Genomic DNA, 16,562 nt, shown 5'->3' with positions numbered 1-16,562 from the left:
ATCCATCTTTGTTTTGATGTGTCTCTTATACATATATGGGAGGCGGTTCAAGGCTCCATGATGAAGAAGTACTAGTATATGTCAAAATATTAAAAAATATCATCATGGAGTCCTCAAGGGCTAGTACAGTGGCACAGATACAAATTTTGACCAGCGCGAGTGTTGTGATATGCTACTGAATGAGTAAACGGAATTGTCACTTTTCATGTACACAAAGTCTATGGGGAAACGGAATTTCCGTTTTCTGACCTGCTGAAACGGAATTCAAGATTTTCTGAAACGGAAAAGGCAATTTTTTAAAATGGAAAATGACTGTCCCTAAAAATTGCATCATTCATTGGAAAAGAAACGTTTAAAAATGATTTAAAACAATAAAGAACGTTTTATTTGTTTTTTAAATGTTTTTTATTAACCCTGCTAGGACTGATAGTATCTGCCTAGTCTTGAGGACTCCATGATGTTTTTTTAAATATTTTGACATATATTTCTTCATCATTCATGGAGTCTTGACACTCTTCCCATACATACATAAGAGACTGACCAAAACAAAGATAGGAAATCCGTCTTTTAAGATAAAAATCACATAAATCGTGGTGATTTTATTTATTTTTACATCTTCCTACATGTATGCCTAATGCGTATTTTTTATTTTATTGTAATTATAATAATTATTTATAATTACTAAATTAGGCCCGACTTGAAACGGATATTTCAATATTTGGATACCCGACACTGAAAACCGGACAGCGGACGGGTATCCGAAATTTTAGTTTTACCCTGAAATATGCAAAATAATATCCATTTGCAGCTTATTTGAGTTATAACTTATAAGATTAAAATATTCTACGAATCAGTGGAATATTTTCTGAAACTCTGAATATTTCTGGTATTTTCTGAGCCATCCAATATATTAATATAAATATTCATGCTGTTTGACCAGCGACCCTCGCATGCGATGTTTTGAAATCAGCCGTGAATAATTACGTGTGACTGTGAGGAATCAATTAGATACTGGCCCAAAATCACCAATTTTGAGGACAACCGGAGGACACCCATGGGTTCATATCATCTCGCGTGCGAAGGAGTATATCAGTCATATGCACGCGACACACACGACAAGTCAAAAAGATAGTGGGCTTTTGCCCACATAAAATATCACCAGTAATCTGGTATTTTACATTCTGCTATGACACTTACCGAATCATTTAGACCCTTCCGTGACTTCTCCTTGAAGTTTCTTTTTTAAAATATGTATATTTTCTTGATCTTTAGTGAAGATTTCACGGAGATAAAATTTGGTCAGCGTAGATATCAATTTTCGCCTAAAGAGGGCGCGCGATTTATATTCATATCAAAGATACGACAAGGGAAAGATTAGGAACCTACACTATTTTACACGCAAATCGACGCAAGGCATTACGCGAAGTCCGTGAAGTGTCCAATCTTCATTGTATAGACTTTGGCACTCACACTTTGGTATACCGTGACGTTAATATACTGCTTGTACTGCAGCTGGTTTCGTTCCAGGCATGTGTATTTAAAAAAAAAAATTATATTAGTCATCGTTTTAAATTAATTGCAACAAAAGTGTTATCATCGCAAATAGTAATCTTGAATTATGTTTTTGAAGGTATTTTATTTATTGGTGCCCATAATTAGTAAATTAATCATAAGAATTGCGCATTCAAAGAATTTAGACACAGTTATAAAATTACCGAGGAGCTGAATCAAGGTTGTGAAATTTATTAGCGCCACCAACGGGCTTCCTTGTATTTCCGTAGAAGAGACAAACGAAGTCACTTGCTAGGCCGAGGTAAGCGAAATTTGCTCTTTTTAAATGAAATTAGTATAATATCATATGTATAATTTTGTTTGCTACTTACCGGAAAGAGCCCCGGTGCGTAGCGAGAAGGAGTTTCGGCAAATATTACTTCAGCAATGAAGCAATGTTTGCCGACTACTTCGAAATCTACGGTCAAACACGGTCCGGTGTACGAGGTTCGTATATATATACGAACCTCGTATTAGTGTGAGTGACCGGAGGATGGACACGGAGTGAAATAAGGGTGAAGAGTAAGAAATAAAGTAGACAGCTGGCAGCCGTCTGTTTCGAGGAGTTTTTTAACTTTTTTTTTTCTCCTCGTACACAGACGGCTCGCTAGCGTGCAGCCACCATTAGGGGACTTGCAATGCAAAATCCCCCCGTCGGGGCTCTTCAATTTTTGTCTTTAATGAATAAAAATTTTGAAAATTAACGCGACCAAAATGCAAATTAATATTCCCTCTTGGCTAGGCACGCTCACGCATCACAAGAGGGCGCTTTTTCGCGAGCTCCGTTCGCTGTACAAAAATTGCGACCGGCGGCGGCAGCGTGACGAAGCGAAATTGAGCTCTAGAGCCATGGCATGTCGTTCTTCAATCCACTCATACATGTATATATCGAATGCCAGAAAAATGATTTAGACACCATATGGCTGTGTGACGTATGGACTTACCATCTGACTCATCCGCACTTCCAGCGAACCAACGAACGACGATCGAGAGGCCTGGAAAATCACTTGTAAGTACCAAATTTGCCTGATTTTGTAGAAATCTTGACTTTTATGAATAATTATATTACTTGCACACTGATGCATCATGATTCATGATGAAGATGAAATTCTAAGCTTTAATTTAACACCGAAATTACGTGGGAAGAACTTAGCGGATGAAAGCGATTCAGCTTGATGCACAGGCCTGTTGCAGGCAAAATTGTCGCGATTTAGCGCCTTCGCGCTCTTGAATTTCGCGGGGGGGATTTGGCGTCTGCTTCATCTGCCCTGCACAGTCCCGCGTATCGCTTTCAGAGTGCACATTTGCACTCACTTATTACGTAGGTAATATTATTTTCTTCATTTGTTAGTCATGGACCAATTTAACATTTTATTCACTTTAAAAATGTATTATATTACAATGAACTAGATGCATAACAAAGCACACAACCTATTATTTCCTGTTCATTATGAATCATGATGGATTTACATCTTATTCTCAGACTTTTGTTTTTACTTGTTTTCACTGTCTTCAGTTTATTTTTTATTTTTAGATCATGTATTGATATCGGAATATGGTATGATTTTTTATTTTTTTTTCCTTTTATGAATATTTGATCTATTATAGACTTGGGGAAATCGATTATTTTACACACTCAGTATTTCTATTTGTAAACTAATAAATTGTAAAATGCTACATTTTTTTTCAGAAATAAATTGGTGAAAGGGGGGGGGGGTGCTCCGTTCTATATTATGATTTTTTTTTCCTTTATCTCTCTTTGAAAATCACATGTGTTTTTATTTTCAAAGCCCTTATTGAAAATCTTTTTGACTATGATTTGATTTATTTTCTTTTATTATTATTTTTGTTTCCTTCAGGTTTCGTAATCTATTCCTGAAAACGCTCAATCGAGTCCATTATCAACTCATCATCCGCATGTCTGGCGACTGGCGAGAAAATTTCCAGGCCGATTGTGAACATCAGTCCAGGCCAAGGATAAAGCCATGAACGACCATATCTGGCTAATGCCACGTGACAAGATCTCTATGCTGGATTACAGCTAGCATATGACTAGCTTGAGAAATTTAAATATTCAAGAAAGAAACATAAGATTTTTATCTATTATTTTTTTATTATTTAGAGTTCTGTTTTGTTTGAATTTTTCGTTCTATTTTTCGTGTTTTGTTCTCGCAAAATTCTTGGAAAAAAATGATTTCTGTGTCATGTACTCCTAACAATTTCAGCACCAATTATTGCACATATTTTTTTCTGCACTGCACTGGGAAAGGGGAGGGGGGGAGTAATTTTTCTTCCAGTATTTTATCATGAGGTGTCATGACTTTTATCTTAATGGCACTTACGTTCTCAGGAATTTTTCTTCATATATGAACTGTGGTCGAAAATCTGAATTATGGAATTGTAATAACTATTATTCAATTGTTTAAAGGGTTTTTCAGCAAGGTTGCATCATTATTTTGCCTTCCAGATATTATTATTTGGCTTTAATATAAGATCATGGCCAAAATGTCAGAAGAGGTGGATCATCTGCTCCAGCTACCAGCTGATAGGATTACTAATGGATTACTCATTGATCTACTACCAAAACTCACAAGAGGAGAGGGAATTACATGGTCACAATTTCATGAAATAGTTCAAAACAAATATGACTCTGAATGTTCTTTAAAGGCCCTTCAGACCAAGTTAACAAGGATCTATGGAAGGTACATGAAACTAAACAAAACAAAACAAACTAAAGACCAAAATGATGTGAAGGTCAACTATCTGCAAGAACCTTTCGAGCCCCCAGGAAAAATTGTTCAACCTCCAAAGAATGCTAAAGTAGACCAAGATCACGATGCTGCTAGTCCTAAAAAGAGAAAAGTCTATTCCAATGATCAAGTAGAAAATTTAGGAAAAGAACTTGAGAGATTCAAGGACATAGTACAAAAAACAGAGAGGGAAGTAATGACTTACAAGAAGAAAGTGAAGCACCTTGAGAAGGAACTGAAAAAGAATAAAGAAAAGGTTCAGTCTTTCACATCTATATTTGGCAGTGTAAGAGGTGGAAGAAAACGGATTACCGAAACAATAAAGCGACTTAAACAATCTAAAAGGGAATGGAGGATAAACTACCAAATGACAAAGAGTGAAGAAAAACGGAAGACAATTGAAATTACGAGACTTCGAGCACAATTGCAAGAAGAAAAGAGAAGACGTCAAAGAATTCAAAAGAAATACACAGAGCAAGAAAAAATCAAGGTCGCCAAGAAGCAACAGGAGATTGAACAACTCAAAGAAACTGTTGAAAATCTTCAAGATGAAAAAAACAAGTCCCATCATCCTCAACAAATCCAAACCAAGATTGGTCAGTCCTACACCCCTCAGATAAGAGAAGCATCCTACTATTTACAGGTTGGCTTTGAATCAAGTTGATTTATAAAAAATAAAGTGATAGGAATTAAGTCATATAATGTTCATAATAGTAATTTCAAAACTCCCCTTGTGACATTTTTAATATGTAAAACAGGTAATTGATCAGATACATGATTGTTTCCTGTGATACAGTACTGGAAACTGATCACAAAGACCCAATTTCATAGAATATTGTAATATGGTAAACTTTGCCATTCCAGGGTAACTTGTCTGGAATCTTTGATTTTGATTGGTTGGTGATTAGCATTACCATGGGATGGCAAAATTACCATTATATTAGCTTGTATGCAAAGTTGCCCTGGTCTATGATATAAAAATTACCTACTTCAATTGTTATAAAAATGTAGCGATTATTGCTTTTACATTTTCATTAATAGCAAGGATGTTAAAAGGGATTGAAGTTCACTCAAATGCAAACAGAATAATTCAAGAATAGGATCTTTGAAACCTTGATAACAATTGGGCAAAAAAAGTTATGATGAGCATGTGTATGTTGATAACAGCATAGCTTATTATTTATCCAAAACTTCCTGTCTTCTACAGTTCAACTGGTTTCAAGGATTTCATTCCTCATTATTGTTCACAATGAAGTTATTTCTTCCTATATTTAAACCATTTTAGATAATTTTAAGTTTGACTCAGTAATCTATAAGCATGTACTAAATTTCTTAAGTTTAAGTAATTTTTACAAAGTTTAATACTGTTTTAATAACAAAAAGTCTCATTATAATTGTTCTGGCAAAAAAGGCAAAGCCCAAATATGCTAACCCCAAATCTAACACTACACATTGATTTTCCTAACATAGTTTTAAACAAACTTCTGTCAAACCCTAACCGTAACCAACTGTCATTGGATCAATTGCCACAAGAGCAAATGTCACATCATTCTGATAAAGATTGCATGCAAAATTATTACTGTATCCCTCCCCACTTTTATAAATAAATTACAGAACCTAGGAGTCGCAGAAGGCAAAGTAAGTGAAGCAATTAGAGTTGTTGCAGAAACTCTATGTGATGTGACCTTCACGAATGAGCTACCGTCTCGGCAAACTCAAGGACGCTTTGCTTCTGAGATGAAGGCAATTTGTCGGGACCAGATTGAGGAGCATTTTGTGTCAAAAAGCAATACAACATTAAAGTATGATGGGACAACAAAATCGCGAGTTGGTCACCTAGTAGAATGCGAACTAGCTTCTAAAGAGAAAACGTACTTGGTAGGATTACGCCAGCAAGCTGGAGGAACAAGCGACGAATATATCAGTGCTATCAATGAATCTCTATCGGATGTGAATCCTTTACTGCTTGACGGCATAGCAAATACGATGACGGATCGAGCGAGTGTAAATACAGCAATAGACAGGAAACTTTCTGACCTGAAAGGGGAATCTCATATCAACAGCTTCAGATGTGGGATGCACCCTCTGGACACCCTTGGTAAGGCATGCGATACTGCATTAAAGGAGAGTGAAAGCCAAGATAAATATCATAGACTTTTCAAGAAGAGAGGGGAGAGTAATACCGCATGCCTCATCAGAAAGGTAGCTGATTTATTCCATAATGAGGCAACTGGATGTGGTATTGCTCTGACATCCTTTCTGAAGACTGCTGGTTGTCCAGCGACAACATTCCCAAGATGGGTAGGAAATCGATTTAACATTTTATTTAAATCTGCCAAGTGCTTAGTTGCAATGATGCCATTTATTTTGAATTACTTTCAGAAAGTTCAGAAGCCCACAAATGATTTACAATCAGCTTTGTACCAGTATCTTCAAGATCCCCACCTTCAGGCTTGTATTTGTTGTTTAGCTCTTATTTCACTCAAGATTACGGAGCCATGGATGAAGATGGTAGGTACAGCAGACAACATTCTTGGAATTAACACTGCATACCAGGAAGCAGTCAATTGTATGTCGAGTTGGGAGATGGATCCACAACTGATGCTCTCTACCAATACATGTGCCTTTGGAGAATGTGCAGCTATACCATTCATTGATGACATGAATGATGACAAAAAAGCTCCTCTATGTCCTATCTTGGGGAAAATGATGCACGAATGTGTCATTGTGTGCAAGAGACAACTAGAAGACCAATTGCAAGGGGGAGTCTTTTGGGAACCAGGACAGGATCTATGTGAAGCTGCTGCTACGTGTTCATCTACAAACATATCTGGTGAACGTCAGTTTGCAAAGGCAGACTCTCTCTTACATAGAGCACCAAACATTTCAGTAGGAAAGATGGAAGCCAAGGTAATGTTTTCCTCCAATGACACAAGGGATTGGTTGGAAGGTAAATCTGCAGAAGAGAAAAAGAAAACAATTACTTCAGCAATGAAGAAAGGGAAGGAGGTACGTAAACATGATATAATTCTCTCATCGCATGTATCAAAAGCAGTAAAAGAGAAAAATGAAGCAAACAGACTTTCACTGACAGAAAAGGAGAAGAAACACAGAGAGAAAATTGAAGAAGTGATAGAGCATGTATTGGAGGAAGGTGTAATGGAAGGCACCTCATCAATTGACAAAGTTCTCTCCAAGAAGACATCAAAGACAAGCAAGAAAATTTTTCTTACAAATCAAATCAAATTTCAGCAATTTATTAATCCATCCCCAAACAAGCATTACCTATCAAAATGTAATGTTGAAGAACTACATCAGATCCTAGAAAATGAGTGTACCAGGAATCAAGGTGATGAAAAAATGAAAAATATCCTGATGTTGATCAAACACCCCACCTCCCTCATGAGAAAGAATTTCACCCAAAAATGGGAAGACAACCAAGGGGTTGAAGTGTGGTGGAATGGTGTCGTTCAAAACTATAATGGCAAGGAATATGAAATAGAGTTCAACGAATTAGAGGAGTTCTTCTATATGACCCAATCCGAAATTATTTGTGACATAATTTGTAATGACCTTAAAATCCTATAATGACACTGTGGATTGAAGCCTAACCAAAGGACGCGAGGCCACAATGGGATTGGAACAAATGACCCTCTGATAGCAAGGTGAGAATCCGAACCAACAACTGGTCCAGTATCAAAACCTTTTTCCCCTGAGCATTATTCCTACACATCCAAGTCAAGGTAAGACAATTTTCTATTTATTCTATTAAGTATGGCAAAATCATAAATGTAGACCTAATATAATTATTATTATAGGAAAGATATTTCTAAAGTAATATTACCATAAATAATTATCACTCACTTGTTTTCTGAGGCCCATCTGGATCAGCGAACAATAGGGCTTGCCTGGAACTAAAAAAAATCCTCCAACATAAAACTGATTCAAGGCAACAAAAAAGATAAGAAAATTGGGGTTAGATTTAAATAAATTTAAAATGAGAGTTATAGCTAGAATAAAGAAAAGAAAGAAAAAAAAAATACCTCCCCAAGAAGGTAACACAAACTTAAACCATTAGTGGACCCTCAACTTTCATGAGAAATTGGGAGGCACTAAGCTTGACCCCCTCCCCCCCCAAAAAAAAAAATGGCAAGAAAACAATTACAAAAACCCCCAGCTATGTTTAACCAATCATATGATTGCCCCCCCCCCCATCAAAAAAAGAAAAATATTCATTAAAGATTGTTTAAGGGGCACATCCTATATGTCCCCTTTCCCCCCCCCCCCCACCTCCCTAATCCGCCTCTGAACAACTAAAAATAGAACTTGTCAATTTCCAAGCAAACACACATTTCAAGAGAAAACAGCTGTGTTTACCTCATTATGCATGGGAAAAAACAATATTTATTCATGAATATGCATGTGAATGTGCGCGACGCGTCTACGCTGTTCCAATGAGGATTGCAGGCCTAGCGCTCCATCGCGCCGTAACCATGCCATGGCCCCACGCATACGCTACCCGCTCGGACCCGCCCAGCGTTGGTAAGGTGGGTCACGTGCGCGCTAGCTGGATGCGACTCTCGCCGAGCCGACGAAAGGCAATAGACGCAGCATTTTTAGTAAAAAATCTGATTTCCATGTTTTTCCGAGTTTTTCAACAAACCAAGTTAGGAAATGTTTTATTGAACATCTAATCTTTCTTTTGAGGTAAGTTTTATGAAATTTCATTGGAGTTGAAAATTTCCGTGAGCGTGCCTATCTTGGCATTAATTGCCAAAAAACTGAGAAAAATCAAGTTAAAAGGAACAAAAACAGTGACTTACCTCGGCTGTCGCGCAAATTCACTTCCCCGTTTTATCCGATCTTAAGTACATAAACATATGGCCATTGAGTCCCCTGTCCAGATCGCGCTAGAACTTCGGTCTCTGTATTTGGTGAGTGAAGCCAACGGAGTTCAGCTGAACAACCAACATAACAGAGACCGAAGCTTTTGGTCTAGAAATAAAGCTACTTTTCATTCTCGTTAAAAAGACGTTATATTTTTTTCTATAATTTTTAGAATTTTACAATAAACATGATAAACCACCATTTTATCCCACCTTTGTCACTCAGTTATATCCGAACTGGTTGACCGTCCCGACAATGACGATGTTCGGGCAGGTGGAGCGTAGTGTATAGCGGTAGTGAATGGAGTGGAGCCTGCACGAACGTCGCTCGAGGTAGTATCTGCCAGTCACCGGATTCACCGGCCGCGCCCCCGCCGCTACACCCCCACTGCGCCACTAGCAGTACCGGTACCGGTAGCACTGGCACGACGACTAACTCAGCTCAGACTGCATCCTTGCACTTCGCACGACTTAATCAAATCAATTTTTTAAAGGAAATTTAGATAAATATCATTTTTATGCATAACAGAATTTCAGTGTGATTATATTATCAATTTTTATTCAATAAATCGGGAGGAAATGCTCAAATACTTACATAGTTTTTCTTCCAAAAAAAGAGAAGTGAACCAAGTGCGATGGTGGATTCCAATTGGCAATTGAATTACCTTTTAAGACATAAAAATTATAATAATACATGTAAATATTTTATCTTTTAAAACATTATTTTAGATTTTAAAAAATATAGAAAGTTATAATTGTTTTTATTTTGAATACTACTATTTTAATACTATTTTCATTTTGAATGTTTTTTACTCTTCAAAATGATGGACTGGAATCACTGATCAGATTTGCCGATCAGTAATCGACCGCACGTAAATTCAATTGATTAGAGTCGACCTCGTTTTTATACAGTTAACTGTATCGATGTTCAGCCAGCGCCGCGTCAGTCGATTGTGGAGATCGAAGGGTGGGGGGGGGGGGGTGTATAAGTTTTGGAAACTTCCCTCAGTTGGCCCTTAATTTTTGCATTTGCTTGATTTACAAAAAAAAGTGCCATCCCATATGCCATGATATATGCCGCGAAGAGAGCCGGGACTGAAAGTCAATAAAAATAAGTGCTATATTGAAAACATATGGCCCTAAAGGCTATAGAGATTAATAAAATTCCCGGAGGAACGGATCCAAGGGGGACCGAAGGGGCGTTGCCCCCCGCCCCATGAGAATGTGATGAAGGGTACATTATAAGGGGAAGAAAAAGAAAAAATGAAAGCGGATCACGAGAAGGGCCAAGCCGAGGGAAAAGGGGAAAAGAAAAGAAGGGAATTAAATTAAGGGGATGGGATAGATAATTCCCCGGGAATTGATAGGGACAAGAGAGAAAGAAGGAAAAGAAAGAAGAGAGGGGAAGAAAGAGAAGGGAGAGAGAAATGAAAAGGAGAGCAAGCGAGTGAAAGCAGAGAAATGAGAGAAAGGGATCGGGAAGGGAAAATTGATGAGAGCAAAATGGGAAATGGATCGAGAACTGAGGAAAAGCCGGGGGGGGGGGGAGTATACAAAGGATTAAGAGACAGGTCTGGAACAAGACTATATAAGGAAGGGACGAAATAGAGAGAGAAAAGAAAGGAAAGTGGGAAAATCGTAAGGAAAATGAAAGAGAATGAGAATTAACTGAGGAAAAGAAGTGAGAAGGAAGGGGAGAATTAAGAGAGGGAAAAGAAGGATATTGAGAGGGGAAACAATAAACAAGGGAGGGAAGAGAGAGAGAGGCCAGGAAGAAAGGCCGGGAAGAAAGGAAAGGGACTGAGAGGAAAGAACAGAATAGAGAAAAAAGAGAAGGTTTTGATAATGGAAATTGAGAGAGGAAAGAGGGGGAGAAGTAGATCAGTTGAAGGGAAAAGGAATCAAAAGAATAACGGGGAAAAGACAAACTATAGGAAGAATATATCAAGGTTTTTCCATTATTTTTTTTTGTTTTTTTGGGGGGGTCTGCTAAAGTAAAAAGTAGGCCTATATAGGCTTAATTATGCATTGACTTCTGTGATAATAATACCACTCTCATACAGTGGTTTTCGTTAATTTTAATGATAGCTTTCTTGTTGAATTCATTTATATTTTCTTAATTTGTTCGATGTTCAGTAATCTGTTTTGGTTACTAGTGAATTTATTTACGAATTTGTTGTAATGATATTGTATACAAGTCATGTTCAGTTTAAGTTGGTCCTTGAAACTTTGTATCATGACTTGTATCTATGTTTTCAACCAAATATATAAATAAACAAATAAATAAATGAAAAAAATAATTAATTAAAGGAATAAATAAATAATTAATAGATAAATAAATAAATAATACAAATAAATAAATAAATGAACAAACAAATAAATAAATATAGGAGCCTAAAAGCCCTAATTGCCTGTCCAGTTATGAGATAAAATCAAAGTTCATGGTTATACTTAAAAGATGAGAATGTGATGAAGGGTACATATTAAGAAAACAAAAATGAAAGCGGATCACGAGAAGGGCCAAGCCGGGGGGAAAGGGGAGAAGGAAAGAAGGGAATTAAAGGGGATAGGGATCATCCCCGGGAAAAGAAAAGCAAGGGACAAAAGAGAGAAAGGAGAAAGAAAAGAAAGAAGAGAGTCGAGGGGAAGGGAGAGAGTGAAAGGGAGAGCAAGAGAGTGAAAGCAGAGAAATGAGAGAAGGGGATCGGGAAGGGAAAATTGATGAGGGCAAAATGGGAAATGGCGGATCGAGAACTGAGGAAAAGCCGGGGGGTACCGAGGATTAAGGGACAGGTCTGGAACAAGGACACAATAAGGAAGGGAAGAAATATAGAGAGAGAAAAAGAAAGGAAAGTGGGAAAATCACATAAGGAAAATGAACTAACTGAGAAAAAGAAGTGAGAAGGAAGGGGAGAAAGAGAGGGAAAAGAAGGATTGAGAGGGGAAACAAACAAAGGAAGGGAAGAGATCGAGAGAGAGGCCAGGAAGAAAGGAAAGGGACTAAGAGGAAAGAACAGCTAGAAGAGAGAAAAAAGAAAAGGTGAATAATGGAAATTGAGAGAGGAAGGGGGGGGGGGGAGAAATAGATCAGTTGAAGGGAAAAGGAATCAAAAGAATAATGGGGAAAGGACAAAAGATAGGAATAAATCGAGGTTTTTCCATTATTAGGTCTATTATTATTATTATTTTTTTTTTTTTGGGGGGGTCTGCTAAAGTAAAAAGTAGGCATATAGGCCTATACTAGCTGCGTTGACTTCTGTGATAATAATACTATATTCTCATATTACTGGTTTTCGTTATTCATTTATATTTTCTTTGTTCGATGTTCAGTAATCTGTTTTGGTTATACTATTGAATTTATTTACGAATTTGTAATAATTATTGTACACAAGTCATGTTTAGTTTAATTAGTCCTTGGAACTTTGTATCATATGACTTGTATCTATGTTTTAATATATAAATAAATAAATAAATGAATAAATGAATAAATGAATAAATGAATAAATGAATAAATGAATAAATAAATAAATAAATATAGAGCCTAAAATCTCTAATTGCCTGTCCAGTTATGAGGTACGTAAAATCAAAGTTCATGCTTATATTATGTTTAGTTTTTAGGCCAGAATCTCAAAAATTTTCAACTCGCACTTCGTGCTAGCATCAGTGGTTTATAAAGGGTTCAAATAAATGTCCAGTTTTCAGGTCAAACTTTCAAAAATTTTCAGCTTGCTTTTGGCGTGCTCGCATCAAGTTAATCCCCCTGTTAATCCAGTTCGAAAGTTAAAAAAAGTGCTTGAAATTTCATTTTTTTTTAAAGGCCAGAATAATATCAACAATTTTCAGCTAGCGATTTAACTCGCGTTAATTTTTGTAGGGTCCATATGGTTAAATATACTATCACGTTGAGTTCAATTACAAAATTGTGCTGAGAATATTGCAGTTTTCAGGTCGAATTAATAAACGTTTTCAGCTCACGATTCCCGCTCGCATCATTATAGATTAGGTAGCTCCATATATAGTCAATGTCTATAAAATGTGAACCAGATATACATCCGAAAGGGTCTTTTTGGGGGAGCCTAGCGTTTAGCTAGTCTGCTGGGCAAACCCTTCACTCGAGTTATGGGTCTGAATGTGCAGCCTACTCATGCCTTCAGGCTTGTGTACTGAAGCCCCCCTCGCTCAGTGCTAGTCTATGCGTAGAGGCACACTTGTTGATCAAAATTCCAATTAGGGTCTGTGCCTGCAGCGCAGACTAGCGTTTAACCACATTCGCTGTTATGGTGCACGTGCGTCGATGATGTTGTTCTCTTGAAAGATCGAAATCTGGGACAATCAAAATGCGCTAGAATGTCGTTACTGGAGCTGTCATTGGTAAATTAAGAAAAGTAAGTATAATAATGCAAACAATCGATACTATACTCGATAGATTTAGGGTCATATTGGCTCCCTAATCGGCGGGATGAATGTTTTACAGAGCCAGATTCTAGGACACCTTTTCGTAGAATTAATTTAAAAGAAGCCGTTTCCATTGCCGGCGCATGCAATTATTATGTACATATGTCGAATAGGGAAAACACAATTCCGTGAAACAGACGTTCGAAATGCATTGGACCTTAATCACTGGGTATAGGCATTTGTTGTGCTTAGTCAGTAGTACAGTACTTGCTTTGGTCATGTATGTTTTTAATTGTCATACGACAATCTTTTTCTTTCACATGTTTAATCTGTTTGCTGTCTAACAATGCAATATAATGTTGGGCTAGAACCACCCATATAGGTGCATTACTGCCGCCGTGTACAGGAAAATTGAATGAAGGCACGGCGCGTGCAAAATTGCAACAAACTCCTGCGAATTTTATTTTTAGAAGAGGTTTTATGAAATGAACTCCTAAAGTCCTAGTGTCTGACACTAGTGAGTCCTACGAAACTTACCGAACGATGTGAAGTCAACTCTTCCTAATATGATGAATATCCCTCAAATAGCGTCATTTAACTTTAAAGCGTTTATTTTTCTTGTTGACAAAATACGTTGTTGTTCGGAGCTTGCTTCTATTTCACAAATTTGTCGTCTAATTAGCTAAAGATTAAGATGGCGCGCGATTTGTCTTCATATCAAAGACACCACAAGGGAAAGACCAGGCACAAAAACTATTTTAGATGTAAATCGATGCAAAGCGTTATGCGAAGTCGACAAAGTGTCCAATCTTTTTACTGAGCGTAAAGACGACTGGTGCGTGGTGGAACGTTTATTGACAAACGAACGGTAGCTAGCATATAGCCAAGGCTCGACATTAGCGGTGGCCCGGTGGCCCGGGGCCACCAAAAATTCACCTCGGGCAACCATTATTGATAAAATGTTAAGTTTTGGTGGCCCGAATCGGGCAACCAATAATTTTCAAAGTAGCGCAATTTTTCTCCCAATTTTGCACGCATTTATCAACTTTCTACAGCTCAAATTGCAAGCCAGTTCGTCATGCGCCTTTTTTGTTGATCTACACACAAATACACACACACACAGTTTGCATATTAGGCCTACAGCTATAGCATACAGTAGCTATTATCCAGCCAGCCGCGCCGGCCGGCTGGCGTGAGCTTTGCATGAAGCCACTGCATACAGCTGTGCTCTAGATCTAGCTCAGCCTATTCAGACTCAGGGAGCTGCGATAAAAAATGTTGCTGCTGAGAAATCTTCCACAGAACTTTGAAAATCTAAGTCAAAGTCACCTTTTACACCAATGAAATGAAATTCTACAGTCTATATTACGAAAATCTGGTGTACCCTGATTATTTGCAAGTATTAAGAAGAGGAATTATGACCTCTCTTTTGACTCAAAAAGACCGATTTCCACATGAATTAATACACATAAAAACACATAGGCAAGTACATCACAGTCCCACGTGTGCATTTGTATGTATGTTGATACTTGGTTTCTTTCGAAGCTGTGTATTTTCTAGCCTTAAACAAACAGACAGTTTCTTTCTTTCTTGTTTATAAATGACTTCTTAAACCACTCTTGAGAAAGTAAATACTTTGGGAAGGCATTTCATTGATATGAAATGTGATTTTTTTTCCAACATTTTGGCAAATATATATAGGGAAGGACTTTTCTCACACTTTTTTTCCAATAAAGTTTTTTCCGTTTTCTTTTTTTTTCTTTCATTTTTTTTTGACAGTGGTTAAACCATTTATACCCCTTCCCATTGAATATGCCTGATTAAAAAATATGTTTCTACTGAAAATAAAATAATACAAACTAAAGGATATAAAAATAGAAATGTGCCATTCCCAAAAGGTAAGTGAAAATTATATGCTTGGCTTTTTATATTCCAGTCAGAATAGACTGTTGCCACAGCTGTTGAAAATATATGTAATGGCTTCTTCCTCCTCAGGAGGACGACAAGAACACACTTGTCAAAACGTTGAGATTGGGTGGTCCTTTTCAGGACCAACATATGCCCAAGAAAGATACATGGTGTACCATGAAACCTACTACACTAAGATGTATAAAGTGAAAGGAACTTAGTGGTAGTGGCTGCAGAATTAATATTTCAGAAGTTTGTTTTATTCATTTTTAATGTTTTTCTTTATATTTTTCGGGCCACCAAACTTTAATATCGGGCCACCAAAAAAAATTATTTGATGGTTTTGGTGGCCCGAACGGGCCACCACCAAAAAAAGTTAATGTGGAGCCTTGATATAGCACCAGTAGAGGCGCACGGCCAATATTGGAGACTGTCTCCAATGTGGGAGATTATCTCCAATATCAGAGACTTTTGTAAAGAATTTGGGTATCCAATTTCAGAGACAGTCTCCAGTTTTTGTCTCGCCTGCATAGCAGAGCGAGACTATAGACGCCGCCGCCGTCGGAAAAGCGGCGCCTATAGTCTCGCTCTGCTATACAGACTGTCTCCAATGTGGGAGATTATCTCCAATATCAGAGACTTTTGTAAAGAATTTGGGTATCCAATTTCAGAGACAGTCTCCAGTTTTTGTCTCGCCTGCATAGCAGAGCGAGACTATAGGCGCCGCTTTTCCGACGGCGGCGGTGGCGGCGTCAACATCAAATCTTAACCTAAGGTTAAGTTTTTGAAATGACATCATAACTTAGAAAGTATATGGACCTAGTTCATGAAACTTGGACATAAGGTTAATCAAGTATTACTGAACATCCCGCCTGAGTTTCAGGTCACATGACCAAGGTCAAAGGTCATTTAGGGTCAATGAACTTAGACCATGTTGGGAAAATTATTTTCAAAATCTTAACCAAAGGTTAAGTTTTTGAAATGACATCATAACTTAGAAAGTATATGGACCTAGTTCATGAAACTTGGGCATAAGGTTAATCAAGTATTAGTTAACATCCTGCCTGAGTTT

At 37.4% G+C, this 16,562-nt stretch overlaps 1 protein-coding gene and 1 long non-coding RNA gene across 2 annotated transcripts in view; one reads left to right on the top strand and one right to left on the bottom strand.

Annotated features, from left to right (window-relative positions):
- Positions 1 to 6,746: 6,746 nt before the first annotated feature.
- LOC135156161 (uncharacterized) lies at positions 6,747 to 9,841 on the bottom strand. Its single transcript, XR_010295311.1, has 3 exons — positions 9,783 to 9,841; positions 8,166 to 8,240; positions 6,747 to 7,257 (listed from the first exon to the last, which is right to left on the bottom strand). It is a non-coding gene; the product is annotated as an uncharacterized LOC135156161 (long non-coding RNA).
- A 3,392-nt stretch (positions 9,842 to 13,233) lies between these two features.
- Positions 13,234 to 16,562, top strand: part of LOC129272357 (BRD4-interacting chromatin-remodeling complex-associated protein-like) — a 29,680-nt gene continuing 26,351 nt past the window's right edge. The window contains exon 1 of the mRNA XM_064107375.1: positions 13,234 to 13,572. The gene's annotated coding sequence lies outside the window, so the exon portion shown is untranslated. The remainder of the gene's footprint in view (positions 13,573 to 16,562) is intronic.

The sequence above is a fragment of the Lytechinus pictus genome, chromosome 12 (assembly GCF_037042905.1).
Source record: "Lytechinus pictus isolate F3 Inbred chromosome 12, Lp3.0, whole genome shotgun sequence".
In the NCBI taxonomy this organism is placed as follows: Eukaryota; Metazoa; Echinodermata; class Echinoidea; order Temnopleuroida; family Toxopneustidae; genus Lytechinus; species Lytechinus pictus.
Note: the sequence above shows the minus strand (reverse complement) of the source record. Positions and strands in the feature narration are given on the sequence as shown.